The 11,402-nt window shown below is 41.4% G+C and overlaps 34 non-coding genes and 17 pseudogenes across 34 annotated transcripts in view; all 51 read right to left on the bottom strand.

The window, feature by feature from the left end:
* LOC134991687 (5S ribosomal RNA) overlaps positions 1-32 on the bottom strand; it is a 119-nt gene extending 87 nt beyond the window's left edge. The window contains exon 1 of the ribosomal RNA XR_010195930.1: positions 1-32. This exon is cut by the window's left edge and continues 87 nt beyond it. This is a non-coding gene — a ribosomal RNA (5S ribosomal RNA).
* Positions 33-139: 107 nt separating this feature from the next.
* LOC134991236 (5S ribosomal RNA) lies at positions 140-259 on the bottom strand (annotated as a pseudogene).
* Positions 260-366: 107 nt separating this feature from the next.
* LOC134991381 (5S ribosomal RNA) lies at positions 367-490 on the bottom strand (annotated as a pseudogene).
* A 107-nt stretch (positions 491-597) lies between these two features.
* LOC134991822 (5S ribosomal RNA) lies at positions 598-717 on the bottom strand. Its single transcript, XR_010196062.1, has one exon. It is a non-coding gene; the product is annotated as a 5S ribosomal RNA (ribosomal RNA).
* Positions 718-824: 107 nt separating this feature from the next.
* On the bottom strand, positions 825-943 carry LOC134991486 (5S ribosomal RNA). Its single transcript, XR_010195731.1, has one exon. It is a non-coding gene; the product is annotated as a 5S ribosomal RNA (ribosomal RNA).
* A 107-nt stretch (positions 944-1,050) lies between these two features.
* LOC134991727 (5S ribosomal RNA) lies at positions 1,051-1,169 on the bottom strand. Its single transcript, XR_010195969.1, has one exon. It is a non-coding gene; the product is annotated as a 5S ribosomal RNA (ribosomal RNA).
* Positions 1,170-1,276: 107 nt separating this feature from the next.
* Positions 1,277-1,395, bottom strand: LOC134991595 (5S ribosomal RNA). Its single transcript, XR_010195838.1, has one exon. It is a non-coding gene; the product is annotated as a 5S ribosomal RNA (ribosomal RNA).
* Positions 1,396-1,502: 107 nt separating this feature from the next.
* On the bottom strand, positions 1,503-1,621 carry LOC134991855 (5S ribosomal RNA). Its single transcript, XR_010196093.1, has one exon. It is a non-coding gene; the product is annotated as a 5S ribosomal RNA (ribosomal RNA).
* A 108-nt stretch (positions 1,622-1,729) lies between these two features.
* On the bottom strand, positions 1,730-1,848 carry LOC134991414 (5S ribosomal RNA). The gene has a single exon (XR_010195661.1). It is a non-coding gene; the product is annotated as a 5S ribosomal RNA (ribosomal RNA).
* Positions 1,849-1,955: 107 nt separating this feature from the next.
* On the bottom strand, positions 1,956-2,073 carry LOC134991210 (5S ribosomal RNA; annotated as a pseudogene).
* Positions 2,074-2,180: 107 nt separating this feature from the next.
* LOC134991669 (5S ribosomal RNA) lies at positions 2,181-2,299 on the bottom strand. Its single transcript, XR_010195912.1, has one exon. It is a non-coding gene; the product is annotated as a 5S ribosomal RNA (ribosomal RNA).
* A 107-nt stretch (positions 2,300-2,406) lies between these two features.
* LOC134991346 (5S ribosomal RNA) lies at positions 2,407-2,526 on the bottom strand (annotated as a pseudogene).
* A 107-nt stretch (positions 2,527-2,633) lies between these two features.
* LOC134991266 (5S ribosomal RNA) lies at positions 2,634-2,753 on the bottom strand (annotated as a pseudogene).
* Positions 2,754-2,860: 107 nt separating this feature from the next.
* LOC134991369 (5S ribosomal RNA) lies at positions 2,861-2,984 on the bottom strand (annotated as a pseudogene).
* Positions 2,985-3,091: 107 nt separating this feature from the next.
* LOC134991758 (5S ribosomal RNA) lies at positions 3,092-3,211 on the bottom strand. The gene has a single exon (XR_010196000.1). It is a non-coding gene; the product is annotated as a 5S ribosomal RNA (ribosomal RNA).
* A 107-nt stretch (positions 3,212-3,318) lies between these two features.
* On the bottom strand, positions 3,319-3,437 carry LOC134991484 (5S ribosomal RNA). Its single transcript, XR_010195729.1, has one exon. It is a non-coding gene; the product is annotated as a 5S ribosomal RNA (ribosomal RNA).
* A 107-nt stretch (positions 3,438-3,544) lies between these two features.
* On the bottom strand, positions 3,545-3,663 carry LOC134991676 (5S ribosomal RNA). The gene has a single exon (XR_010195919.1). It is a non-coding gene; the product is annotated as a 5S ribosomal RNA (ribosomal RNA).
* Positions 3,664-3,770: 107 nt separating this feature from the next.
* Positions 3,771-3,889, bottom strand: LOC134991326 (5S ribosomal RNA; annotated as a pseudogene).
* A 105-nt stretch (positions 3,890-3,994) lies between these two features.
* On the bottom strand, positions 3,995-4,113 carry LOC134991594 (5S ribosomal RNA). The gene has a single exon (XR_010195837.1). It is a non-coding gene; the product is annotated as a 5S ribosomal RNA (ribosomal RNA).
* Positions 4,114-4,220: 107 nt separating this feature from the next.
* LOC134991345 (5S ribosomal RNA) lies at positions 4,221-4,341 on the bottom strand (annotated as a pseudogene).
* Positions 4,342-4,448: 107 nt separating this feature from the next.
* Positions 4,449-4,567, bottom strand: LOC134991204 (5S ribosomal RNA; annotated as a pseudogene).
* Positions 4,568-4,674: 107 nt separating this feature from the next.
* On the bottom strand, positions 4,675-4,793 carry LOC134991767 (5S ribosomal RNA). The gene has a single exon (XR_010196009.1). It is a non-coding gene; the product is annotated as a 5S ribosomal RNA (ribosomal RNA).
* Positions 4,794-4,900: 107 nt separating this feature from the next.
* LOC134991854 (5S ribosomal RNA) lies at positions 4,901-5,019 on the bottom strand. The gene has a single exon (XR_010196092.1). It is a non-coding gene; the product is annotated as a 5S ribosomal RNA (ribosomal RNA).
* Positions 5,020-5,127: 108 nt separating this feature from the next.
* On the bottom strand, positions 5,128-5,246 carry LOC134991413 (5S ribosomal RNA). The gene has a single exon (XR_010195660.1). It is a non-coding gene; the product is annotated as a 5S ribosomal RNA (ribosomal RNA).
* A 107-nt stretch (positions 5,247-5,353) lies between these two features.
* On the bottom strand, positions 5,354-5,471 carry LOC134991209 (5S ribosomal RNA; annotated as a pseudogene).
* Positions 5,472-5,578: 107 nt separating this feature from the next.
* Positions 5,579-5,697, bottom strand: LOC134991396 (5S ribosomal RNA). The gene has a single exon (XR_010195643.1). It is a non-coding gene; the product is annotated as a 5S ribosomal RNA (ribosomal RNA).
* A 107-nt stretch (positions 5,698-5,804) lies between these two features.
* On the bottom strand, positions 5,805-5,923 carry LOC134991659 (5S ribosomal RNA). The gene has a single exon (XR_010195902.1). It is a non-coding gene; the product is annotated as a 5S ribosomal RNA (ribosomal RNA).
* Positions 5,924-6,030: 107 nt separating this feature from the next.
* LOC134991289 (5S ribosomal RNA) lies at positions 6,031-6,149 on the bottom strand (annotated as a pseudogene).
* A 107-nt stretch (positions 6,150-6,256) lies between these two features.
* LOC134991721 (5S ribosomal RNA) lies at positions 6,257-6,375 on the bottom strand. Its single transcript, XR_010195963.1, has one exon. It is a non-coding gene; the product is annotated as a 5S ribosomal RNA (ribosomal RNA).
* A 107-nt stretch (positions 6,376-6,482) lies between these two features.
* On the bottom strand, positions 6,483-6,601 carry LOC134991567 (5S ribosomal RNA). Its single transcript, XR_010195811.1, has one exon. It is a non-coding gene; the product is annotated as a 5S ribosomal RNA (ribosomal RNA).
* A 107-nt stretch (positions 6,602-6,708) lies between these two features.
* Positions 6,709-6,827, bottom strand: LOC134991432 (5S ribosomal RNA). The gene has a single exon (XR_010195679.1). It is a non-coding gene; the product is annotated as a 5S ribosomal RNA (ribosomal RNA).
* Positions 6,828-6,934: 107 nt separating this feature from the next.
* On the bottom strand, positions 6,935-7,053 carry LOC134991665 (5S ribosomal RNA). The gene has a single exon (XR_010195908.1). It is a non-coding gene; the product is annotated as a 5S ribosomal RNA (ribosomal RNA).
* A 107-nt stretch (positions 7,054-7,160) lies between these two features.
* On the bottom strand, positions 7,161-7,279 carry LOC134991464 (5S ribosomal RNA). Its single transcript, XR_010195709.1, has one exon. It is a non-coding gene; the product is annotated as a 5S ribosomal RNA (ribosomal RNA).
* Positions 7,280-7,386: 107 nt separating this feature from the next.
* LOC134991799 (5S ribosomal RNA) lies at positions 7,387-7,505 on the bottom strand. The gene has a single exon (XR_010196040.1). It is a non-coding gene; the product is annotated as a 5S ribosomal RNA (ribosomal RNA).
* A 107-nt stretch (positions 7,506-7,612) lies between these two features.
* Positions 7,613-7,731, bottom strand: LOC134991720 (5S ribosomal RNA). The gene has a single exon (XR_010195962.1). It is a non-coding gene; the product is annotated as a 5S ribosomal RNA (ribosomal RNA).
* Positions 7,732-7,838: 107 nt separating this feature from the next.
* On the bottom strand, positions 7,839-7,958 carry LOC134991757 (5S ribosomal RNA). The gene has a single exon (XR_010195999.1). It is a non-coding gene; the product is annotated as a 5S ribosomal RNA (ribosomal RNA).
* A 107-nt stretch (positions 7,959-8,065) lies between these two features.
* LOC134991483 (5S ribosomal RNA) lies at positions 8,066-8,184 on the bottom strand. Its single transcript, XR_010195728.1, has one exon. It is a non-coding gene; the product is annotated as a 5S ribosomal RNA (ribosomal RNA).
* A 107-nt stretch (positions 8,185-8,291) lies between these two features.
* LOC134991269 (5S ribosomal RNA) lies at positions 8,292-8,410 on the bottom strand (annotated as a pseudogene).
* A 107-nt stretch (positions 8,411-8,517) lies between these two features.
* Positions 8,518-8,636, bottom strand: LOC134991324 (5S ribosomal RNA; annotated as a pseudogene).
* Positions 8,637-8,741: 105 nt separating this feature from the next.
* LOC134991654 (5S ribosomal RNA) lies at positions 8,742-8,860 on the bottom strand. The gene has a single exon (XR_010195897.1). It is a non-coding gene; the product is annotated as a 5S ribosomal RNA (ribosomal RNA).
* Positions 8,861-8,967: 107 nt separating this feature from the next.
* On the bottom strand, positions 8,968-9,086 carry LOC134991643 (5S ribosomal RNA). The gene has a single exon (XR_010195886.1). It is a non-coding gene; the product is annotated as a 5S ribosomal RNA (ribosomal RNA).
* Positions 9,087-9,193: 107 nt separating this feature from the next.
* Positions 9,194-9,312, bottom strand: LOC134991463 (5S ribosomal RNA). The gene has a single exon (XR_010195708.1). It is a non-coding gene; the product is annotated as a 5S ribosomal RNA (ribosomal RNA).
* Positions 9,313-9,419: 107 nt separating this feature from the next.
* LOC134991798 (5S ribosomal RNA) lies at positions 9,420-9,538 on the bottom strand. Its single transcript, XR_010196039.1, has one exon. It is a non-coding gene; the product is annotated as a 5S ribosomal RNA (ribosomal RNA).
* Positions 9,539-9,645: 107 nt separating this feature from the next.
* LOC134991719 (5S ribosomal RNA) lies at positions 9,646-9,764 on the bottom strand. Its single transcript, XR_010195961.1, has one exon. It is a non-coding gene; the product is annotated as a 5S ribosomal RNA (ribosomal RNA).
* Positions 9,765-9,871: 107 nt separating this feature from the next.
* On the bottom strand, positions 9,872-9,991 carry LOC134991756 (5S ribosomal RNA). Its single transcript, XR_010195998.1, has one exon. It is a non-coding gene; the product is annotated as a 5S ribosomal RNA (ribosomal RNA).
* Positions 9,992-10,098: 107 nt separating this feature from the next.
* LOC134991482 (5S ribosomal RNA) lies at positions 10,099-10,217 on the bottom strand. Its single transcript, XR_010195727.1, has one exon. It is a non-coding gene; the product is annotated as a 5S ribosomal RNA (ribosomal RNA).
* Positions 10,218-10,324: 107 nt separating this feature from the next.
* On the bottom strand, positions 10,325-10,443 carry LOC134991268 (5S ribosomal RNA; annotated as a pseudogene).
* Positions 10,444-10,550: 107 nt separating this feature from the next.
* On the bottom strand, positions 10,551-10,669 carry LOC134991323 (5S ribosomal RNA; annotated as a pseudogene).
* Positions 10,670-10,774: 105 nt separating this feature from the next.
* On the bottom strand, positions 10,775-10,893 carry LOC134991593 (5S ribosomal RNA). The gene has a single exon (XR_010195836.1). It is a non-coding gene; the product is annotated as a 5S ribosomal RNA (ribosomal RNA).
* Positions 10,894-11,000: 107 nt separating this feature from the next.
* On the bottom strand, positions 11,001-11,121 carry LOC134991299 (5S ribosomal RNA; annotated as a pseudogene).
* A 107-nt stretch (positions 11,122-11,228) lies between these two features.
* LOC134991202 (5S ribosomal RNA) lies at positions 11,229-11,347 on the bottom strand (annotated as a pseudogene).
* Between the last annotated feature and the right edge of the window lie 55 nt (positions 11,348-11,402).

Genomic DNA, 11,402 nt, shown 5'->3' with positions numbered 1-11,402 from the left:
TTGGGCGTATCCAGTGTGGTGTGGCTGTAGATGAGCTTAGTGGTTTCTGTTAGAACTTTTCTACTTCTAACTACTGGTTCATAAATGAATACGTTTTAAAATGGAATGCATCAACAGAATGGTGTTGGCAGTATAAAAATATCTACAGCACCTTGTATTCCCAGGTGGTCTCCCATCCAAGTACTAACCAGGCCCAACACTGCTTAGCTTCACAAGATCAGATGAGATTGGCCGTATCCAGTGTGGTGTGGCTGTAGATGAGCTTTATGGTTTCTGTTAGAACTTTTCTACTTCTAACTACTGGTTCATAAATGAATACGTTTGAAAATGGAATGCATCAACAGAACGGTGTTGGTAGTATAAAAATATCTACAGCACATTGTATTCCCAGGTGGTCTCTCATCCAAGTACTAACCATGCCCAACACTGCGTAGCTTCCTAGATCAGATGAGATGAGATTGGGCGTATCCAGTGTGGTGTGGCAGTTGATGAGCTTTGTGGTTTCTGTTAGAACTTTTCTACTTCTAAATACTGGTTCATAAATGAATACGTTTGAAAATGGAATGCATCAACAGAACGGTGTTGGCAGTATAAAAATATCTACAGCACCTATGTATTCCCAGGTGGTCTCCCATCCAAGTACTAACCAGGCCCAACACTGCTTAGCTTCCAAGATCAGATGAGATTGGGCATATCCAGTGTGGTGTGGCTGTAGAAGAGCTTTATGTTTTCTGTTAGTACTTTTCTACTTCTAACTACTGGTTCATAAATGAATACGTTTGAAAATGGAATGCATCAACAGAACGGTGTTGGCAGTATAAAAATATCTACAGCACCTTGTATTCCCAGGTGGTCTCCCATCCAAGTACTAACCAGGCCCAACACTGCTTAGCTTCCAAGATCAGATGAGATTGGGCGTATCCAGTGTGGTGTTGCTGTAGATGAACTTTCTGGTTTCTGTTAGAACTTTTCTACTTCTAACTACTGGTTCATAAATGAATACGTTTGAAAATGGAATGCATCAACAGAACGGTGTTGGCAGTATAAAAATATCTACAGCACCTTGTATTCCCAGGTGGTCTCCCATCCAAGTACTAACCAGGCCCAACACTGCTTAGCTTCCAAGATCAGATGAGATTGGGCGTATCCAGTGTTGTGTGGCTGTAGATGAGCTTTGTGGTTTCTGTTTGAACTTTTCTACTTCTAACTACTGGTTCATAAATGAATACGTTTTAAAATGGAATGCATCAACAGAACGGTGTTGGCAGTATAAAATTATCTACAGCACCTTGTATTCCCAGGTGGTCTCCCATCCAAGTACTAACCAGGCCCAACACTGCTTAGCTTCCAAGATCAGATGAGATTTGGCGTATCCAGTGTGGTGTGGCTGTAGATGAACTTTATGGTTTCTGTTAGAACTTTTCTACTTCTAACTACTGGTTCATAAATGAATACGTTTGAAAATGGAATGCATCAACAGAACGGTGTTGGCAGTATAAAAATATCTACAGTACCTTGTATTCCCAGGTGGTCTCCCATCCAAGTACTGACCAGGCCCAACACTGCTTAGCTTCCAAGATCAGATGAGATTTGGCGTATCCAGTGTGGTGTGGCTGTAGATGAGCTTTGTGGTTTCTGTTTGAACTTTTCTACTTCTAACTACTGGTTCATTAAATGAATACATTTGAAAATTGAATGCATCAACAGAACGGTGTTGGCAGTATAAAAATATCTACAGCACCTTGTATTCTCAGGTGGTCTCCCATCCAAGTACTAACCAGGCCCAACACTGCTTAGCTTCCAAGATCAGATGAGATTGGGCGTATCCAGTGTGGTGTGGCTGTAGATGAGCTTTGTGGTTTCTGTTAGAACTTTTCTACTTCTAACTACTGGTTCATAAATGAATACGTTTGAAAATGGAATGCATCAACAGAACGGTGTTGGCAGTATAAAAATATCTACAGCACCTTGTATTCCAGGTGGACTCCCATCCAAGTACTAACCAGGCCCAACACTGCTTAGCTTCCAAGATCAGATGAGATTGGGCGTATCCAGTGTGGTGTGGCTGTAGATGAACTTTGTGGTTTCTGTTAGAACTTTTCTACTTCTAACTACTGGTTCATAAATGAATACGTTTGAAAATGGAATGCATCAACAGAACGGTGTTGGCAGTATAAAAATATCTACAGCACCTTGTATTCCCAGGTGGTCTCCCATACAAGTACTGACCAGGCCCAACACTGCTTAGCTTCCAAGATCAGATGAGATTGGGCGTATCCAGTGTGGTGTGGCTGTAGATGAGCTTTGTGGTTTCTGTTTGAACTTTTCTACTTCTAACTACTGGTTCATAAATGAATACATTTGAAATTTGAATGCATCAACAGAACGGTGTTGGCAGTATAAAAATATCTATAGCACCTTGTATTCCCAGGTGGTCTCCCATCCAAGTACTAACCAGGCACAACACTGCTTTGCTTCACAAGATCAGATGAGATTGGGCGTATCCAGTGTGGTGTGGCTGTAGATGAGCTTTATGGTTTCTGTTAGAACTATTCTACTTCTAACTACTGGTTCATAAATGAATACGTTTGAAAATGGAATGCATCAACAGAACGGTGTTGGTAGTATAAAAATATCTACAGCACCTTGTATTCCCAGGTGGTCTCCCATCCAAGTACTAACCAGGCCCAACACTGCTTAGCTTCACAAGATCAGATGAAATTGGGCGTATCCAGTGTGGTGTGGCTGTATATGAGCTTTATGGTTTCTGTTAGAACTATTCTACTTCTAACTACTGGTTCATAAATGAATACGTTTGAAAATGGAATGCATCAACAGAACGGTGTTGGTAGTATAAAAATATCTACAGCACATTGTATTCCCAGGTGGTCTCTCATCCAAGTACTAACCATGCCCAACACTGCGTAGCTTCCTAGATCAGATGAGATGAGATTGGGCGTATCCAGTGTGGTGTGGCAGTAGATGAGCTTTGTGGTTTCTGTTAGAACTTTTCTACTTCTAACTACTGGTTCATAAATGAATACGTTTGAAAATGGAATGCATCAACAGAACGGTGTTGGCAGTATAAAAATATCTACAGCACCTATGTATTCCCAGGTGGTCTCCCATCCAAGTACTAACCAGGCCCAACACTGCTTAACTTCCAAGATCAGATGAGATTGGGCATATCCAGTGTGGTGTGGCTGTAGAAGAGCTTTATGGTTTCTGTTAGTACTTTTCTACTTCTAACTACTGGTTCATAAATGAATACGTTTGAAAATGGAATGCACCAACAGAACGGTGTTGGCAGTATAAAAATATCTACAGCACCTTGTATTCCCAGGTGGTCTCCCATCCAAGTACTAACCAGGCCCAACACTGCTTAGCTTCCAAGATCAGATGAGATTGGGCGTATCCAGTGTGGTGTTGCTGTAGATGAACTTTCTGGTTTCTGTTAGAACTTTTCTACTTCTAACTACTGGTTCATAAATGAATACGTTTGAAAATGGAATGCATCAACAGAACGGTGTTGGCAGTATAAAAATATCTACAGCACCTTGTATTCCCAGGTGGTCTCCCATCCAAGTACTAACCAGGCCCAACACTGCTTAGCTTCCAAGATCAGATGAGATTGGGCGTATCCAGTGTGGTGTGGCTGTAGATGAGCTTTGTGGTTTCTGTTTGAACTTTTCTACTTCTAACTACTGGTTCATAAATGAATACGTTTTAAAATGGAATGCATCAACAGAACGGTGTTGGCAGTATAAAATTATCTACAGCACCTTGTATTCCCAGGTGGTTTCCCATCCAAGTACTAACCAGTCCCAACACTGCTTAGCTAACAAGATCAGATGAGATTGGGCGTATCCAGTGTGGTGTTGCTGTAGATGAACTTTCTGGTTTGTTAGAACTTTTCTACTTCTAACTACTGGTTCATAAATGAATACTTTTTAAAATGGAATGCATCAACAGAATGGTGTTGGCAGTATAAAAATATCTACAGCACCTTGTATTCCCAGGTGGTCTCCCATCCAAGTACTAACCAGGCCCAACACTGCTTAGCTTCCAAGATCAGATGAGATTTGGCGTATCCAGTGTGGTGTGGCTGTAGATGAACTTTCTGGTTTCTGTTAGAACTTTTCTACTTCTAACTACTGGTTCATAAATGAATACGTTTTAAAATGGAATGCATCAACAGAACGGTGTTGGCAGTATAAAAATATCTACAGCACCTTGTATTCCCAGGTGGTCTCCCATCCAAGTACTAACCAGACACAATACACTGCTTAGCTTCCAAGATCAGATGAGATTGGGCGAATCCAGTGTGGTGTGGCTGTAGATGAGCTTTGTGGTTTCTGTTAGAACTTTTCTACTTCTAACTACTGGTTCATAAATGAATACGTTTGAAAATGGAATGCATCAACAGAACGGTGTTGGCAGTATAAAAATATCTACAGCACCTTGTATTCCCAGGTGGTCCCCCATCCAAGTACTAACCAGGCGCAACACAGCTTAGCTTCCAAGACCAGATGAGATTGGGCGTATCCAGTGTGGTATGGCTGTAGATGAGCTTTGTGGTTTCTGTTTGAACTTTTCTACTTCTAACTACTGGTTCATAAATGAATACATTTGAAAATGGAATGCATCAACAGAATGGTGTTGGTAGTATAAAAATATCTACAGCACCTTGTATTCCCAGGTGGTCTCCCATCCAAGTACTAACCAGGCCCAACACTGCTTAGCTAACAAGATCAGATGAGATTGGGCGTATCCAGTGTGGTGTGGCTGTAGATGAACTTTATGGTTTCTGTTAGAACTTTTCTACTTCTAACTACTGGTTCATAAATGAATACGTTTGAAAATGGAATGCATCAACAGAACGGTGTTGGCAGTATAAAAATATCTACAGTACCTTGTATTCCCAGGTGGTCTCCCATCCAAGTACTGACCAGGCCCAACACTGCTTAGCTTCCAAGATCAGATGAGATTTGGCGTATCCAGTGTGGTGTGGCTGTAGATGAGCTTTGTGGTTTCTGTTTGAACTTTTCTACTTCTAACTACTGGTTCATTAAATGAATACATTTGAAAATTGAATGCATCAACAGAACGGTGTTGGCAGTATAAAAATATCTACAGCACCTTGTATTCTCAGGTGGTCTCCCATCCAAGTACTAACCAGGCCCAACACTGCTTAGCTTCCAAGATCAGATGAGATTGGGCGTATCCAGTGTGGTGTGGCTGTAGATGAGCTTTGTGGTTTCTGTTAGAACTTTTCTACTTCTAACTACTGGTTCATAAATGAATACGTTTGAAAATGGAATGCATCAACAGAACGGTGTTGGCAGTATAAACATATCTACAGCACCTTGTATTCCAGGTGGACTCCCATCCAAGTACTAACCAGGCCCAACACTGCTTAGCTTCCAAGATCAGATGAGATTGGGCGTATCCAGTGTGGTGTGGCTGTAGATGAACTTTGTGGTTTCTGTTAGAACTTTTCTACCTCTAACTACTGGTTCATAAATGAATACGTTTGAAAATGGAATGCATCAACAGAACGGTGTTGGCAGTATAAAAATATCTACAGCACCTTGTATTCCCAGGTGGTCTCCCATCCAAGTACTAACCAGGCCCAACACTGCTTAGCTTCCAAGATCAGATGAGATTGGGAGTATCCAGTGTGGTGTGGCTGTAGATGAGCTTTGTGGTTTCTGTTAGAACTTTTCTACTTCTAACTACTGGTTCATAAATGAATACGTTTGAAAATGGAATGCATCAACAGAACGGTGTTGGTAGTATAAAAATATCTACAGCACCTTGTATTCCCAGGTGGTCTCCCATCCAAGTACTAACCAGGCCCAAAACTGCTTAGCTTCCAAGATCAGATGAGATTGGGCGTATCCAGTGTGGTGTGGCTGTAGATGAGCATTATTTTTTCTGTTAGAACTTTTCTACTTCTAACTACTGGTTCATAAATGAATACGTTTGAAAATGGAATGCATCAACAGAACGGTGTTGGTAGATTAAAAATATCTACAGCACCTTCTATTCCCAGGTGGTCTCCCATCCAAGTACTAACCAGGCCCAACACTGCTTAACTTCCTAGATCAGATGAAATTGGGCATATCCAGTGTGGTGTGGCTGTAGAAGAGCTTTATGGTTTCTGTTAGTACTTTTCTACTTCTAACTACTGGTTCATAAATGAATACGTTTGAAAATGGAATGCATCAACAGAACGGTGTTGGCAGTATAAAATTATCTACAGCACCTTCTATTCCCAGGTGGTCTCCCATCCAAGTACTAACCAGGCCCAACACTGCTTAGCTTCCAAGATCAGATGAGATTGGGCATATCCAGTGTGGTGTGGCTGTAGATGAGCTTTACGGTTTCTGTTAGAACTTTTCTACTTCTAACTACTGGTTCATAAATGAATACGTTTGAAAATGGAATGCATCAACAGAACGGTGTTGGCAGTATAAAAATATCTACAGCACCTTGTATTCCCAGGTGGTCTCCCATCCAAGTACTAACCAGGCCCAACACTGTTTAGCTTCCAAGATCAGATGAGATTGGGCATATCCAGTGTGGTGTGGCTGTAGATGAGCTTTATGGTTTCTGTTAGAACTTTTCTACTTCTAACTACTGGTTCATAAATGAATACGTTTGAAAATGGAATGCATCAACAGAACAGTGTTGGCAGTATAAAAATATCTACAGCACCTTGTATTCCCAGGTGGTCTCCCATCCAAGTACTAACCAGGCCCAACACTGTTTAGCTTCCAAGATCAGATGAGATTGGGCGTATCCAGTGTGGTGTGGCTGTAGATGAGCTTTGTGGTTTCTGTTAGAACTTTTCTACTTCTAACTACTGGTTCATAAATGAATACGTTTGAAAATGGAATGCATCAACAGAACGGTGTTGGCAGTCTAAAAATATCTACAGCACCTTGTATTCCCAGGTGGTCTCCCATCCAAGTACTAACCAGGCCCAACACTGCTTAGCTTCCAAGATCAGATGAGATTGGGCGTATCCAGTGTGGTGTGGCTGTAGATGAGCTTTGTGGTTTCTGTTAGAACTTTTCTACCTCTAACTACTGGTTCATAAATGAATACGTTTGAAAATGGAATGCATCAACAGAACGGTGTTGGCAGTATAAAAATATCTACAGCACCTTGTATTCCCAGGTGGTCTCCCATCCAAGTACTAACCAGGCCCAACACTGCTTACCTTCCAAGATCAGATGAGATTGGGCGTATCCAGTGTGGTGTGGCTGTAGATGAGCTTTGTGGTTTCTGTTAGAACTTTTCTACTTCTAACTACTGGTTCATAAATGAATACGTTTGAAAATGGAATGCATCAACAGAACGGTGTTGGTAGTATAAAAATATCTACAGCACCTTGTATTCCCAGGTGGTCTCCCATCCAAGTACTAACCAGGCCCAACACTGCTTAGCTTCCAAGATCAGATGAAATTGGGCATATCCAGTGTGGTGTGGCTGTAGAAGAGCTTTATGGTTTCTGTTAGTACTTTTCTACTTCTAACTACTGGTTCATAAATGAATACGTTTGAAAATGGAATGCATCAACAGAACGGTGTTGGCAGTATAAAATTATCTACAGCACCTTCTATTCCCAGGTGGTCTCCCATCCAAGTACTAACCAGGCCCAACACTGCTTAGCTTCCAAGATCAGATGAGATTGGGCATATCCAGTGTGGTGTGGCTGTAGATGAGCTTTACGGTTTCTGTTAGAACTTTTCTACTTCTAACTACTGGTTCATAAATGAATACGTTTGAAAATGGAATGCATCAACAGAACGGTGTTGGCAGTATAAAAATATCTACAGCACCTATGTATTCCCAGGTGGTCTCCCATCCAAGTACTAACCAGGCCCAACACTGCTTAACTTCCAAGATCAGATGAGATTGGGCATATCCAGTGTGGTGTGGCTGTAGAAGAGCTTTATGGTTTCTGTTAGTACTTTTCTACTTCTAACTACTGGTTCATAAATGAATACGTTTGAAAATGGAATGCATCAACAGAACGGTGTTGGCAGTATAAAAATATCTACAGCACCTTGTATTCCCAGGTGGTCTCCCATCCAAGTACTAACCAGGCCCAACACTGCTTAGCTTCCAAGATCAGATGAGATTGGGCGTATCCAGTGTGGTGTTGCTGTAGATGAACTTTCTGGTTTCTGTTAGAACTTTTCTACTTCTAACTACTGGTTCATAAATGAATACGTTTGAAAATGGAATGCATCAACAGAACGGTGTTGGCAGTATAAAAATATCTACAGCACCTTGTATTCCCAGGTGGTCTCCCATCCAAGTACTAACCAGGCCCAACACTGCTTAGCTTCCAAGATAAGATGAGATTGGGCGTATCCAGTGTTGTGTGGCTGTAGATGAGCTTTGTGGTTTCTGTTTGAACTTTTCTACTTCTAACTACTGGTTCATAAATGAATACGTTTTAAAATGGAATGCATCAACAGAACGGTGTTGGCAGTATAAAATTATCTACAGCACCTTGTATTCCCAGGTGGTTTCCCATCCAAGTACTAACCAGTCCCAACACTGCTTAGCTAACAAGATCAGATGAGATTGGGCGTATCCAGTGTGGTGTTGCTGTAGATGAACTTTCTGGTTTGTTAGAACTTTTCTACTTCTAACTACTGGTTCATAAATGAATACTTTTTAAAATGGAATGCATCAACAGAACGGTGTTGGCAGTCTAAAAATATCTACAGCACCTTGTATTCCCAGGTGGTCTCCCATCCAAGTACTAACCAGGCCCAACACTGCTTAGCTTCCAAGATCAGATGAGATTGGGCGTATCCAGTGTGGTGTGGCTGTAGATGAGCTTTGTGGTTTCTGTTAGAACTTTTCTACCTCTAACTACTGGTTCATAAATGAATACGTTTGAAAATGGAATGCATCAACAGAACGGTGTTGGCAGTCTAAAAATATCTACAGCACCTTGTATTCCCAGGTGGTCTCCCATCCAAGTACTAACCAGGCCCAACACTGCTTAGCTTCCAAGATCAGATGAGATTGGGCGTATCCAGTGTGGTGTGGCTGTAGATGAGCTTTGTGGTTTCTGTTAGAACTTTTCTACCTCTAACTACTGGTTCATAAATGAATACGTTTGAAAATGGAATGCATCAACAGAACGGTGTTGGCAGTATAAAAATATCTACAGCACCTTGTATTCCCAGGTGGTCTCCCATCCAAGTACTAACCAGGCCCAACACTGCTTACCTTCCAAGATCAGATGAGATTGGGCGTATCCAGTGTGGTGTGGCTGTAGATGAGCTTTGTGGTTTCTGTTAGAACTTTTCTACTTCTAACTACTGGTTCATAAATGAATACGTTTGAAAATGGAATGCATCAACAGAACGGTGTTGGTAGTATAAAAATATCTACAGCACCTTGTATTCCCAGGTGGTCTCCCATCCAAGTACTAACCAGGCCCAACACTGCTTAGCTTCCAAGATCAGATGAAATTGGGCATATCCAGTGTGGTGTGGCTGTAGAAGAGCTTTATGGTTTCTGTTAGTACTTTTCTACTTCTAACTACTGGTTCATAAATGAATACGTTTGAAAATGGAATGCATCAACAGAACGGTGTTGGCAGTATAAAATTATCTACAGCACCTTCTATTCCCAGGTGGTCTCCCATCCAAGTACTAACCAGGCCCAACACTGCTTAGCTTCCAAGATCAGATGAGATTGGGCATATCCAGTGTGGTGTGGCTGTAGATGAGCTTTACGGTTTCTGTTAGAACTTTTCTACTTCTAACTACTGGTTCATAAATGAATACGTTTGAAAATGGAATGCATCAACAGAACGGTGTTGGCAGTATAAAAATATCTACAGCACCTATGTATTCCCAGGTGGTCTCCCATCCAAGTACTAACCAGGCCCAACACTGCTTAACTTCCAAGATCAGATGAGATTGGGCATATCCAGTGTGGTGTGGCTGTAGAAGAGCTTTATGGTTTCTGTTAGTACTTTTCTACTTCTAACTACTGGTTCATAAATGAATACGTTTGAAAATGGAATGCATCAACAGAACGGTGTTGGCAGTATAAAAATATCTACAGCACCTTGTATTCCCAGGTGGTCTCCCATCCAAGTACTAACCAGGCCCAACACTGCTTAGCTTCCAAGATCAGATGAGATTGGGCGTATCCAGTGTGGTGTTGCTGTAGATGAACTTTCTGGTTTCTGTTAGAACTTTTCTACTTCTAACTACTGGTTCATAAATGAATACGTTTGAAAATGGAATGCATCAACAGAACGGTGTTGGCAGTATAAAAATATCTACAGCACCTTGTATTCCCAGGTGGTCTCCCATCCAAGTACTAACCAGGCCCAACACTGCTTAGCTTCCAAGATAAGATGAGATTGGGCGTATCCAGTGTTGTGTGGCTGTAGATGAGCTTTGTGGTTTCTGTTTGAACTTTTCTACTTCTAACTACTGGTTCATAAATGAATACGTTTTAAAATGGAATGCATCAACAGAACGGTGTTGGCAGTATAAAATTATCTACAGCACCTTGTATTCCCAGGTGGTTTCCCATCCAAGTACTAACCAGTCCCAACACTGCTTAGCTAACAAGATCAGATGAGATTGGGCGTATCCAGTGTGGTGTTGCTGTAGATGAACTTTCTGGTTTGTTAGAACTTTTCTACTTCTAACTACTGGTTCATAAATGAATACTTTTTAAAATGGAATGCATCAACAGAATGGTGTTGGCAGTATAAAAATATCTACAGCACCTTGTATTCCCAGGTGGTCTCCCATCCAAGTACTAACCAGGCCCAACACTGCTTAGCTTCCAAGATCAGATGAGATTTGGCGTATCCAGTGTGGTGTGGCTGTAGATGAACTTTCTGGTTTCTGTTAGAACTTTTCTACTTCTAACTACTGGTTCATAAATGAATACGTTTTAAAATGGAATGCATCAACAGAACGGTGTTGGCAGTATAAAAATATCTACAGCACCTTGTATTCCCAGGTGGTCTCCCATCCAAGTACTAACCAGGCACAATACACTGCTTAGCTTCCAAGATCAGATGAGATTGGGCGAATCCAGTGTGGTGTGGCTGTAGATGAGCTTTGTGGTTTCTGTTAGAACTTTTCTACTTCTAACTACTGGTTCATAAATGAATACGTTTGAAAATGGAATGCATCAACAGAACGGTGTTGGCAGTATAAAAATATCTACAGCACCTTGTATTCCCAGGTGGTCCCCCATCCAAGTACTAACCAGGCGCAACACAGCTTAGCTTCCAAGACCAGATGAGATTGGGCGTATCCAGTGTGGTATGGCTGTAGATGAGCTTTGTGGTTTCTGTTTGAACTTTTCTACTTCTAACTACTGGTTCATAAATG

Source organism: Pseudophryne corroboree, unplaced genomic scaffold (genome assembly GCF_028390025.1).
Source record: "Pseudophryne corroboree isolate aPseCor3 unplaced genomic scaffold, aPseCor3.hap2 scaffold_1208, whole genome shotgun sequence".
Lineage (NCBI taxonomy): Eukaryota > Metazoa > Chordata > Amphibia > Anura > Myobatrachidae > Pseudophryne > Pseudophryne corroboree.
This window is presented reverse-complemented; position numbering and strand designations above follow the sequence as displayed.